Here is a 13657-nt window from a genome sequence, read left to right as displayed (position 1 = left end):
GTGGAGCAACGCCCTGCAAGGCCTGAAGGAGAGGTACCGGGGTGAGACACCCCAAATGGGGATGGACCCCCTGCCCTGTCACTGTCGGGCTGAGGGAGGGGACCTAGGAGTTGAGGAGGAATGGAGACAGGTCTCTGCTCAACCTCACAGGCAATGTCCCCCCCACCAGCCCCACCTTCCCACGTGCCCTTACACAACAGATTTGAGGCCCTGGAGCTTGAGAGACCGGTGGGTGAGGATGAGGTAGAAAGTCTACCCAGGAGGATGCCTAGGACGAGGAAGTCGACTCCACGCCTCAAGACTGCCTCCACCAAGAAAGATAGAAGGGTAATCGTTGTAGGCGACTCCCTTCTCAGGGGAGCAGAGGGCCCTATTTGTCGACCTGACCCTACCCGTACGGAAGTCTGCTGCCTCCCTGGGGCCAGGCCTGTTTAGCATGACACCAGGTGGTATGGAATACCACTTTGGACAGCTTGAGTCAGCTGTCCTGGGTCTGTCCCCTCCCAGCTCCTGCTGCACCCCCATTTTGCCCGCCGGCAGGACAGAGCAAGACGCTGAAAAGTCCTTGACTTAGTGTAAGCACTGCTCTGCAACAATTAAAACATCAATGTGTGATCAACATTCTTCTCATCCTAAACCCAAAACATAGCACCCTACCAGCTACTAGGAGGAAAATTACCTCTATCCTAGCTTAAACCTGGACAACTGATCATAGAGAAAACATTCTAACTGTTCCTTGTTATAGAAGCATGAGCTTTATTTTGTTTCACAGAAACAAAATCTTCTGATTTTATTCCCTGCTATAATAACATAAGATACATTAGCTGGGGAAGACTTCTGCTCTGTAACTGAGTCAAACAGTTTGTTGGGAAGTACTTTGGAGGTACTCAGATTCTTAAGAAGTAGATGAAAAGAAAATAAAGATGTTGTCCCATTCTGTCACATCTCAAAAGAAAAACTTAGGAAAGAAAGGAAGAAAAAAGAAATGTGTTTCATTCACTCCAGCAGTGAGAGTGAACTAAAATAAAATGTTAAGAATAGAATACAAATATGTTTAGTACTGGGGCTACACACCAGTAATTCTTTCAAAGAATCATAGAATCATTGAATCACGTATGTTGGAAGGAGACTGTAGAGTCCACCCAGTAAAACCTTCAGTTCAAAGCAGATCCAATTCAAGTATGTTGCCTTGTCCAATTAAGTCCAGACTGTCTCCAAGGGTAGAGATTCCACCAACTCTTTCAGATACCTCTTTGTGTTTGATTCCCCTAATAGTGAAACAAACAAACAAACAAACAAACAAATTTTTCTTATATTGAGACATTTCAGCTAGTGTTTGCGTCCTCTTGTCCTTCTGTAGTGCAACTCTCAGAGAAGTCTGGCCTCATTTTCTTTATACCCATCCAATAAACAATTGTAGACAGCAAGATGTTTTCCACTGAAATCTCTCTCAAAGCTGAAAAAAAACCAAACATCTCAGCTTCTTATATGATACATGCCCTGGCTGCCTGACCATCTCATTGACTCTCTGCTGGAATTGATCTACTACATTCATTTCATACTTGTCCTGGACTGGACACAGCACTCCGGCTGCAATCTCACCAGTGTTGGATAAAGGGGAAGGACTATCTGCCCCGACCTGTTACAACACCCTTCCTAATGCAGATCCTAATGCTGTTGGCATCTCCCAACAGGGAGCATAGCTGGCTGATGTTCAGCTTGTCCACCTATACTCCCAGATCCTTTTCTGAAAATCCGCTTTCTAGCCCCACACAGCCCTCACTCTTGCAGGAGGTTAACTCTGCCTCAGTGGTAACTGCAGATCTGTTTAAATTTCGGTAAGATAAGCTACTTAGATTTTCATGAGAATATACTACAGCTTTTCACAGTCAGCTCAGTTTTGACTCCTCTAAATTATTTTGTATCTTCAGCCAACTTATAATACACTGAAGAACCCAACTTCCAAGACAGGCTATCACAGAACTCATTTCCATTAACTCTTAGTAAGAAAACTGATGAACTGATTTTGTTCTTTGATATTTTACTACATTATTAGTCCATGAAAAGGTGCATTTAGCTGACAGTGATTAAATTCTTTAAACATTTCTGATTACCAGATTTGCTGAGGACATAAAAATAAAAATATTTAACAAAATACCCATCCACTTCTTGACTTCTCCAAAAATCTTTAATAGCCTTTACAGAGGGGAGTAATCTTAAGATTCCTTAAGATCCTTAAGAACCTGTATCAGTCTTTCCCAGGATAATAGTTTTGTCTATATCACTATTTACCTCATTATGTATTGTAGTTTCTACAGGTTCACACAAGTCAAACTTACCAATCTGTAGTGCCTCAGGTGTTCTTTATAAACTTTTAAAAAATGTTGTCACTTCACTATCTTTGTTTCCTCTGTTATTAAAGTTTTTAACAAATATATTTTTCCATTGTATTTCTGACATACTCTCCCACTATTATTTTACGTGTTCAGCTGATCCTTGTTAGTATCCTCTTAACTTCTTTTCCCTTTTAAACTGAAATGCTGTTGTTATATTTGCTTTTGCTATTGTTGTATTTTTCCTTCCACAAATATGTTTAATCAAGTAACACAGTAGCATTGTGTAAACAAATGTATTATATTATTTATAGCCTGTACCTTGTTTTATACATTCAGGATCTGCTTCTTCTCTTACTCTGTTCCAGAAATCAATCTTTCAGTAGAGAATAAATATGAAGAGATTTTGCACAATACTCCTCCTGACATTTTCTCAGACTAGTGGAGGGCACTAGTAAAACTCCATTAATATGAAGGCCCTATAGCCTAAGAGTATAATGAAGAGAGGTGTATTCGGTCTTTGTCACACAACAGGGACCTGTCTCATAAACACTACAGTCCCTCTAAATGTTTGAGTATGATCTTTCCTGTGGGAATGAATGCAGAAATAGACAGTGCTTTAAGAGTATGTCTTGTTCTGAAAATGGACCTCATAAAATGGAGACAAGGCAGAAATGATGGTCAAGAACCATTTCACTGCAAAAGGGTATAATAAGAAAAGGAGGAAGCCATAAGAACATACAGAGACACAAACATAACCACTAAATGATGAGAGAGGCAGTAACAGAAAAAACAAACCTAGTCAATCACACTAATTGACAAGGGTATGCGGAGTGTATGAACATTTACATCACAGATGTCTGACTGAGGAACTTATCAAATGGAATACTAAGGGAAATGGTTGATGTAGTTGCCAAGCCTCTCTCCATCATATTTGACAAGTCCTGGCAGGTGAAGTCTTTCAGGTGAAGTCCCTGGTGGCTGGAAAAAGGGAAACACTGCTCCCATTTTTAAAAAGGATAGAAAGGAGGACCTGGGGAACTACAGACCTGTGAGCCTCATCTCTGTGCCTGGAAGGATCATAGAACAGATCCTCCTGGAAGCAATGTCAAGGCACATGAAAAACAAAGAGGTGATCCAAGACACCCACCACAGTTTCACCAAGAGCAAATCATGCCTGACCAATCTGGTGGCCTTCTGTGATGGAGTGACTGCATCACTTGACAAGAGAAGACCAAGTGATGTCATCTACCTGAATTTCTTCAAGGCCTTTGACACAGTCCCATGTAACATCCTGATCTCTAAGTTGGAGGTATATAAATTTGAAGGTGGACCATTCAGTGGATAAGGAATTGACTTGAAGGCTGCACCCAGAGAGTAGTGGTTAATGGCTCTATGTCCAGGTAGAGGCTGGTGAAAAGTGGTATCCTTAAGGGGTCTGTCTTGGGACTGGTACAGTTTAATATCTTTTGGGGATATCAGTGGGATTGAGTGCACCCTCAGCAAGTTTGCAGATGACAGAAAGCTGAGTGGGTCACAAGCTGAGTGAGTTGATACAACAGGAGGAAGGGATGTCATCCAAAGGGACTTGGACAAGCTTGAGAAGTGGGCCGACGTGAACTTAATGAGGTTCAACAAGTCTAAATGCAAGGTGTTATGCTTGGATCAGGGCAATCCCAGACATGTATACAGACTAGGAGAATAACTCATTGAGAACAGCCCTGCAGAGAAGGACTTGGGTGATCTGGTAGATGAAAAGCTTAACATGAGCCAGCAGTGCGTGCTTGCAGCCCAGAAGGCCAACTGCATACTGGGCTGCATCAGCAGGGGGGTGGCCAGTGGGTCTAGGGAGGTGATTGTTCCCCTCTGCTCTGCTCTTGTGAGGCCCCACTTGGAGTACTGAGTCCAGGTTTGGAGCCCCCAGCACAGGAACGATGTAGACCTGTTAGAGCATGCCCAACGAAGGTCTATGAAGATGATCGGAGGGCTGGATCACCACTCCTATGAAGAAAGGCTGAGAGCATTGGGGCTGTTCAGCCTGAAGTAGAGAAGGCTCTGAGCTGACCTTATTGTAGTCTTTCAATGCTTAAAGGCGGCTTATAAAAAAGATGGAGAGGAATTGTTTTTTTCAGGCAGATAATGATAGGACAAGGGGGAATGGTTTCAAACTAAAAGAAAGGTGATTTAAATTAGAGGTTAGGAGGACATCCTTCACTCAGAGGGTGGTGAGGCACTGGAACAGGTTGCCCAGAGAAATTGTGGATGCCTCATCCCTGGAGGAGTTCAAAATCAGGTTGGACAAGGTCCTGGGAAACCTGGTCTAGTGGGTGGCATCCCTGCCTATGGCAGGGGGGTTGTAACTAGATGATCTTTAAGGTCCATTCCAACCCAAGCCAATCTATGATTCTCTCATGCTATGGAAAGGTGGAAACTATAAGCAAAACATCCATAGACACAAACCTGACAGAAAGACACAATGGAGACAAAAACAAGAGACAAACCCCTTCAGTCACACTAATTGATGAGCAATCAAGAAACTGCAGACACACATGGACATTGTTAGCATGCAAAACTGAGGGTCCAGGATGTTGGAGGGTTTTGGTGGAGTTGTTCAAATTGAAGAGGGAATGTGTAGAGGAAGGGGAAGCAGGGAGAAACAAATGGAGTTAGACAGAAAAGGTAAAATTTTACCCAGTGTAAAATGTGTATGATTAGTATACTTGACTAACACAAGCATTGTGCCTCATCTCTGCAGTCTGTCCCAGCTTCCTATTACATCTTTTCTTTGCTATTGCTCTGTGTAATCTCACTCTCTATCCCATTTGTATGTCAACGCTTCAAGGACTCAGAAACAGGTAAGAATTTCCACTTCCCATAATTTTCAGTTTAGGCAGGAGAAAATGAAGAGGGATAACATTCATCTGGTCCATCTTTAACAATCCTAGGCAAATAATGTACTAAATATATGATTATAAGTAATTTTGGTAATGTACTTTTAGCACTATCTCCTACTAGTGATTTCTGTGTACAAGGGAATAACAAATAGTAACATTAAAAAAAAAAAAAAAAAAGTAGTGGTGGGGAATAAGGGATATATAGTATAAAACTGCCTGAGAATCAAAATGCAGGTAGCATCAGTAAATGTTCTAATGTGATGCATATTAATAGATCAATCTTCAGACTTGGTGCATGGTATTTGTAACACTGACTAGATTCTCTCCTGAGTCTTCTTTTCTACAAGCTAACCTATCTTGGCTTTCTCAGTCTGTCCTCATATGAGACATACTCCAACCCATCTATTATTTTTGTGACTCTTTGCTGGACGAGCTCCCTAATGTCCATGTTTGTCTTGTATTGGGAAGCCCAGAACTAGACACAGCACTCCAGGTACTCATATTCCTCACCAATGCTGAGTACAGAGGAAGGATCACCTCCCTCCCCATGATGTCAACACTAACGGATTGTAATGGATTCCAGAAGACTGTCAGCCTTCTTTGCTTCAAGGCTGGCTTATATTCAGCTTTCTGTCCAGCAGAACCCATACATCCTTCTTTGCCAGCCTACTTTCCAGCCTGTTCTGGTGCACAGGATTATTCCTCCCAGGAGGAGGAATTCACATTTTCATTTGTTGCAATTTGTGAGATTCCTGTTGGTAGATCTCTCCAGCCTGTCAAGGTTTCTTTCAATGGTATCACACCTATCTGGCGTATCCTCACAGTTTTGCATTTTCCATTACCTTGCTGAAGGATCACACTGGCCCATCATCCAGCTCATCAGTAAAGATGTTGAACAGTATTAGATTCAGTGTCAACCCCTTTAGTACACAAATTAGTGACTGGTCTTGACTGGCTTTGGTGCTACTGATATCACTGAGAATGCAGTTCAGCTAGCTGTCAGTCTATCTCCTTGTTCATTTATGTATCCTGTGCTTCATCAGTTTACCTATGAATGTACAAGTACAATGTACATAGTACAGAGTACATAATACAATTTAAGTCATCTAACATGGGACACTGCTGAAAGCTGTACTGAAGCTGAGATAAAAAACATCCATTTCTATCCCCTCATGGACTGAGCCAGTCACTCAATCATAGGAGCCATCAGGTTGGTTAAGCATAACTTGCCATTCATAAATCCATACTGAATGGTCTCCATCACCATGGTGTCCCATTCTCTGGAGACAGTCAAGGCCCGTCTGGATGCCTAGCTGTGCAACTTGCTGTAGGGAACCTGCTTTGGCAGGGGGTTTAGACCCGATGATCTCCCGAGGTCCCTTCCAACCCCTACAATTCTGTGATTCACCTTCTTGCCCTTCATGTGTTTGGAAATGGTTTCCAGAACTATTTACTCCATCACCGTCCCAAGAATCAAGGTGAGACCGACTTTCCTAGTGTTCTCTGGATCTTCTTTCTCACTTTTTTTTTTTTTTTTTTGAACAAAAGAGTGATTTTTATTTTCTTCCATTCTTTAGGAACTCCTCCCATTTGTCATGATCTTCCAAAGATAATCAAGAATGGTTTGCAATGGCATTGGGCAGCTTTCTCAGCCCTCATGGGCACATTCCATCAGGTCCCCTAAAATTCTGTGTGTCCAATCTGTTTAAATGTTTCCTACTGAATGTGAGTCTTGCTCCAGATTTTCACTCAGATCTCAAAGGCCTTGGGATTCTTACCTAGGACAAAGATGAAGGAGACATGGAATCCTTTAGTCTTTTTCAGGTCCTTTGTCCCATGCCTCATTCAGCAGAGCCTACATTTTCACTAGGCTTTATTTTACTTGTACAACTTAATAATATGCTGACTCTGGTGCGGTTGATGAAAGCAGTTCCCTATTAAAGCACAAAGAAATGTTTTCAGAGTTGGTAGGTGAACAAAACTCTATTTTTTTATTTTTATTTTTTTTCTGCTTCATTAGATTTCAGGGTCTTTACATCTTTTTAGATCTGTGTTGGGTTTGTTTGTTTTAGGAAATGTTCTTCTGCTCATGACTTTGCTGTACATTTAAAGTGTTAAAGTATACATAACCAGTGACAAAGAAGATTAGGGAGGTTTCTTTAGATAGGGAGAAGACTAGCAAGATATGTCCAGGGCATCTGCATTTACATTGCATTTACATTCATACCAACAAAATACATTGTTATATCATGCAGGTAACAACAGTATGCCACTGTAATATACTCCTTATTAAAAAAAAAAAAAAAGAAAAGAAAAAAAAAAGAATAAATTGAATAAAGGAAAAAAAAATAAAGAGAATAGAGGATGGATTTTTGTTTGTTTGTCTGTTATAGCTTATTTCTAGCTGATTCCATTTGTAGCCAATTTCCTGGAAATATGTTTATGAAATTCATTGTACTATGTATAGCCTAAAGTTAGAATATTACTTTTTTTCTCAGTTATTGTGAACTATAAACTTTTTTTTTTTTTGAACAATCTAAAATAACTTTTAAGTGCAATGAATGGATGATTGGGTTTCCATTTTATATAAAAACTGTTGTGATAGCACAGTTTAATTTCAGATCTTGTTCTGAAGGGAGAACAACAAAGTCCTTTAACAAAGGTGATTAGAACTTCAGATTTATTACATTTCTTTACTGTGTTTTCCTTTTAGAGGGTTTTTTAGCTATGCTGAAGGACTAAGGTGGCTAGGAATACAATTAAATTAACATAATTTCAGACATCTCTAATGTAATTTTCAAAATCTTTAAAATATTTTAATGGTAAATGGGAAGGTTTAGGACATTTTAAGAAACAATTTGGATGACCACATGTACAAATCTAATTTGGGAAGGGATGAATCATGCCCTAGAAAAGCTCATCTCTTTTTATTAACTCTAAAGGCAATCCGAGTTTTCAAAAAATCAGTCTTAAATCCAAAATCCTAGGTCAATATTAGAATCTATAGGTCTGTATCAAAAATAAGAAATATTAGGAAAAGAAAAACTTGGGAAATATAGGTCTATAGCAAAATGTGACTTCCATAATAAAATTTATTATTTCATCAATAAAATAAAAAAAATATCTTTTTCCTAATTGAGAGTGAAAGGGAAAGCTTTTCTGAAAACACAAAATCTTTTTCTATCTTCATAAGTTACAATAGAGCATTGTGCATTAAACAGATAATATAATTCAGATGTATTTGCATAAGCAAAAGGTACAAACCATGCAAATTTACAGATTATATGATCCATCATAATCACACCATAAACATATGAATCTTGGATTATTTTAAGCAAACATGTAGTTCATCCTTTGTTGAGGAAGTATACTTGAGTTTTGTTTATTTAATGTTCTTCTAAACATCTTCAGAGAGGAAGACCTCAAGAACTTTTAGGATTGCTTGTTCCAGTATTTCATAATCTATGCTGTAAAAAATCATAGAATCATAGACTCATAGAATCATTAAGGTTGAAAAAGACCTCCAAGATCATCTGGTCCAACCATCCCCCTACTACCAATATCACCCACTAAACCATATCCCTAAGTACCATGTTCAACCTTTCCTTAAACACCCCCAGGGATGGTGAGGCTACCACCTGCCTGGGCAACCCATTCCAATGCCAAACTACTGTTTCTGAGCAGAAATGTCTCCTAATTTCCAACCTGAACCTCCCCTGGTGCAACTTGAGGCCATTCCCTCTTGTCCTATTGCTAGTCATCTGCGAGAAGAGGATGTCCTACCGCCTCTCTCTCCCCCCAGCTCCCCACAACTTTCTTTCAGATAGTTGTAAAGAGCAATAAGGTCTCCCTTGAGCCTCCTCTTCCCCAAACTAAACCCCAGTTCCCTTAGCCACTCCTCATAAGACTTGTGTTCCTGACCCTTCACCAAATATTTTTCTTTGTTTCATCCCAACCCACATAATATTTTAATAACATAATTCTCTACTACTGCAAATGTTTTTGATTGCTTCATCTCGATCCCAAATGACCACCAAGAACAGTTATGTCATCAGTCTCCTTGTAATATTTTCTATATTGATAGAGAATTTCTAGATCTTCTCTTAATCTTTCATGTATATTTTCTTCAGCTCCTATTCTTTTTTCTTTTCTTCAGACCTCTAATACCTTCCTTAAGAGTTGGTGTCTGAAAGTCAACATAACAAGACATCATTCTTCCTTCCTGAACATCTTCACTATTAAGGAAATTGAGAAGGAAAGGAGAGGAAAGGACTGATTTATTATTAATTTAAGAACCTATTTTTACAGTTTTATAAAACACACTTATTACAGCCTGTGTCACCAACATCAGGCTGTAGAAAAATATTTTTCTTTTACTATTACTATTCACTATTACTATTTTTGCCTGACATGCAGCAATCCTATTAAACCATCTCAGAATGAGATTTACCTTTTTGTTCAAAACTACTTTTCAGTTCTCTATGACTTCCATATTTTTCTCAGCAACACTGATACGTAAACAGTTTGGTACCTGTATATTGGATTTGTCCTCTGAAGTATTTTATTGAATGTAATCTTATTGATTTGGGACTAGTTGTCCAAACCTTAATAAAATTTGGAAGTCATTTTTTTAAGTGTTTATAACCTCCCCAATTTCAGGGTCATGCACAGATTTCATAAGCACAATTTTTTATCAGTCAGCTAAATAAATAATACAATGACTAGTACTATGCTCAATAAAGATATCTTCAGGCCCCATTTGAAATGTATTACTAGTTAAATAGCAAGCCATATTTAATCTCTTACATTGATAATAATTTCCTGAAATAATTACACAGAAGTAAGGTGTTTTCTGTGAAGATAGTATATTCATCAGTAGGGAAGCTGGGTAGAAAAGGGGAATAAAGGAAATATTTACTGTGAATTTTGTGACCTATTTTATATATTGACAAATCTGTGGCCTACTTGAGAATTTAGAGAAGTCTATCAAGTGTCATAGGGGGAGGAAACAGAGTTTAAACTTCCTGTTTTACTGAACTTGAATATGGGCTGCAGAAGAGTGAAATAAGGTAGGCACAAGGAAAAACAGATTTTTGTATATGAACTTAACATGCATAAATCCTACTCACACAAGTCTTGTGCGAATAAATCTTGTCTTGTTCAGTAACCAGGATACTATTACAATAGTTACATTTTGCTGAATTTTCAAACATTGTTATCTCTTCTGGAAATGTGTTTTAAATCTTATCTGAGTAAGTTTGTTATAGTCATGTTCATTGTAGTTACTGTAATGGTTGTGATAATTTGTATGTTTCTCATTTATCAAATGAATTCATTATCTGTGCCATTATTCTGATTATTGTCAATCCTGTGTGTGTAGAATAAAATATCTTGAATTTTATATTTAAGGAAGAGTTTTGTTTGTTTGTTTGTTTGTTTGTTTGTTTCTGGAAAAAAAAAAAAAGGAGAAAAGTTTGTACTTACTTTGGTTTCTTTTTGCCATTCAAGAGTTGGTCTCTATAAATGAAATTAAATACATTATGTATATTATTATATATTATATATAATTGTCCTGGTTCCAGTTAGGACAGAGTTAAGTAGCTCATAGTAGCTGGTAGGGTGCTATGTTTTGGATTAGGATGAGAAGAGCGCTGATAACATGCTGATGTTTTAATTGTTGCAGAGCAGTGTTTACACCAGGCCAAGGACTTTTCGGCTTCTTGCTCTGTCCTGCCAGCGAGCAGGCTGGGGGTGCAGCAGGAGCTGGGAGGGGACAGACCCAGGACAGCTGACCCAAACTGGCCAAAGGGGTATTCCATACCATCTGACGTCATGCTAAACAATATATAGGGGTGGCTAGCCGGGGGGGGGGGGCCGGCTGCTCGGGGATAGGCTGGGCATCGGTCAGCGGGTGGTGAGCAATTGCATTGTGCATCACTTGTTTCTTACACATTATTATTGTTAATACTATTATCATTATCACTATTATTATTATTATTGTTATTATTATATTCCTTATATTCCTGTCTTAATAAACTGTCTTTATCTCAACTCACCGGCTTCACTTTCCCGTTTCTCTCCCCCATCCCAGAGAGGGAGGGGGAGGGTGAGCGAACGGCTGTGTGGTGTTTAGCTGCCAGCCGGGTTAAACCACAACAATAATACATATCATTATGCATATATATCTCCAAATATATATATCTTCTTAACTGTCATATGTTCAGACATAGCAAAACACAAAGCTTTGTGCACCAAGGATAAAAGTTAGGATGCAAACCACTAAGAAAGCTAAATAAATGGACAGCTCATCCTCTGAGACTAATGAAAGCTGTCCTTAACATCAGAGAGAATGTGAAGTTTCAGTAGCTATCCTTTCCAAAGAAGAGGAGAGAAGTTTTATAATAGTGGATGGTTAGATCAATGACAGACTGAAAAGAGACTAAATGAAATATTTAAGAGTTCTGTAAAGTACCAAAAATACAAAGTATGTTTTTAGTGATGATTTTTTAAAAGATTCATTAAATAATACTTACCTTATAAACTATTAAGGAAAGGTGGCATCTTGTATAAATACTGAAAATGCGAGAGGATTTGAAAGAGAAAATGGGCCCTAATTCATCTATGGGCTCATCAGCCAGCTAATTTGTGCATCTTCTGGAACGTGCTGAAATGTGTTAAAGTATTTTTAGTTTACACGTGATCTACTCAGCAGAAGAATGTATTTAGAAGTATCGAATTACTCTGTGCTCTTCGGTGCAAGCTAAAAACTCAGTTCATAACAGAACAGAAGCAGGATAAATGTAGAGACCTAGATTATTGCTACAGCCAAAACTATATAGGCACAGAACCTTCTCTTTCTAGTGATGTTTAAAGTTAAGTGAGAGCAGCTTTGAATTTTTGTGTGTGTTTAATAAATTAATCACTTTAGTAACAGTCCACGCTTAACAACATGTGGGGAGGTCTTAGCTGAGAGAGGTGAATTTAGCAAAAGCTAAAGCAGTTCTTGGAAGTTTAATTAACAACAGAACTATAAAGCAACAAAAAATAGGATATCTTGCATAATAGTGGACTTTTTCGTTGACATCAATAAATTACTGCAATAGTCTTCCCCTCCACTTTGCCGTAAGTTAAGAACAATGTCTAGCAGCAAAAAGAAAATTTCACACTGCAAGGAAAACAGTAAAGACAGCTTTCTCCTGCTGTGTCTGTAATTTAGGTTACCTTTTTGTTGTTATTGTTGTATCAAGACAAGACAAAATGTTGTCGTGTAGCTCAAACGAAAATAAAGTCAGAATCTGTTCACATAAAAATAATACAAGGAACACTCATGTTTATATTATCAAAATATGTCCCATGGTCTTCATTCTAAAGTCACACTGAAGGTCCTATTTATTAGTCTCACTTCTGTGAGACTAGCTCCTGGAAACATTACGCAGAAAATTATTCTGAGAATTTATTGAAAAATACCTGAATGACAATGTGGCCACTGGCCAGACCCAAACATGGGTTCACGAAGGGCAGGTCCTGTTTAATGAACTTGATTTTCTTTTATGACAAGGTCACCCACTAAGTTGACCAAGGGAAGCCAACTGATGTAATCTTTTTGGATATCAGTAAAGATTTTGACACTATTTCTCACAGTATCCCTCTGGACAAAATGTCCAGCATATAAATGTATAGTACAATGGGTGAAAAATGGGCTGATGGGTTGGACTCAAAGGGTAAATGAGGTTACATCAGGCTGATGGTCAGTCACTAGTGGGGTTCTGCAAGGTTCTGTTTTAGGGCCAGTTCTCTTTAATGTATTCATAAATGACTTGTATAAGACTTAAAGTTACACTGAGTAAGTTTGTGTGTGACACTAAATTGGGCAGAGCTGTTGACTCCGCCGAGGGTAGAGAGGCCTTGCAGAAGGATCTTGATGAATTAGTTGGTCAGTCACCTACCACATGTTGTTTAACAAGAGCAAATGCCAGATTCTGCACCTAGGGCAACCCTGTTTGAACATACAGACTGGAAGATGAGAGGCTGGAAAGCAGCCCTGCAGAAAGATATCTGGGAGTTTTGGTCTACAGCAAGTTGAATATGAATCAGCAGTGTGCCCTGGCAGCTAGGAGTGCCAACTGTATCCTGTATCAAGCACAGCATATCTAGTCAGTTGAGGGAAGTGGTTGTTACACTGTACTCTGTACTTGCTGATGGTGTGGCCTCACCTTAAGGTTCATAAGTACCATAAGCAGTTTTGGTCACTACAATATAAGAAGAACAGAAAACTACTAGGGAGGGCTACACAGATGGTGAAGGGTCTAGAGGGCAAGAGGAGAGGCTGAAGTAATTTGTTTTGTTTAGCCTAGAGAAGGGGAGACTGAGGGGAGACCTCATTGTGACATGCATCTTCCTCATGACGAGAAGTAGAAGATGATGCACTTT

General features: G+C 39.0%; 1 long non-coding RNA gene across 1 annotated transcript; it reads right to left on the bottom strand.

The window, feature by feature from the left end:
* Nucleotides 1-4319: 4319 nt before the first annotated feature.
* Nucleotides 4320-11980, bottom strand: LOC125180977 (uncharacterized). Its single transcript, XR_007159975.2, has 3 exons — nucleotides 11761-11980; nucleotides 10712-10744; nucleotides 4320-8694 (listed from the first exon to the last, which is right to left on the bottom strand). It is a non-coding gene; the product is annotated as an uncharacterized lncRNA (long non-coding RNA).
* Between the last annotated feature and the right edge of the window lie 1677 nt (nucleotides 11981-13657).

Source organism: Anser cygnoides, chromosome 1 (genome assembly GCF_040182565.1).
Source record: "Anser cygnoides isolate HZ-2024a breed goose chromosome 1, Taihu_goose_T2T_genome, whole genome shotgun sequence".
Classification (NCBI taxonomy): Eukaryota; Metazoa; Chordata; class Aves; order Anseriformes; family Anatidae; genus Anser; species Anser cygnoides.
This window is presented reverse-complemented; position numbering and strand designations above follow the sequence as displayed.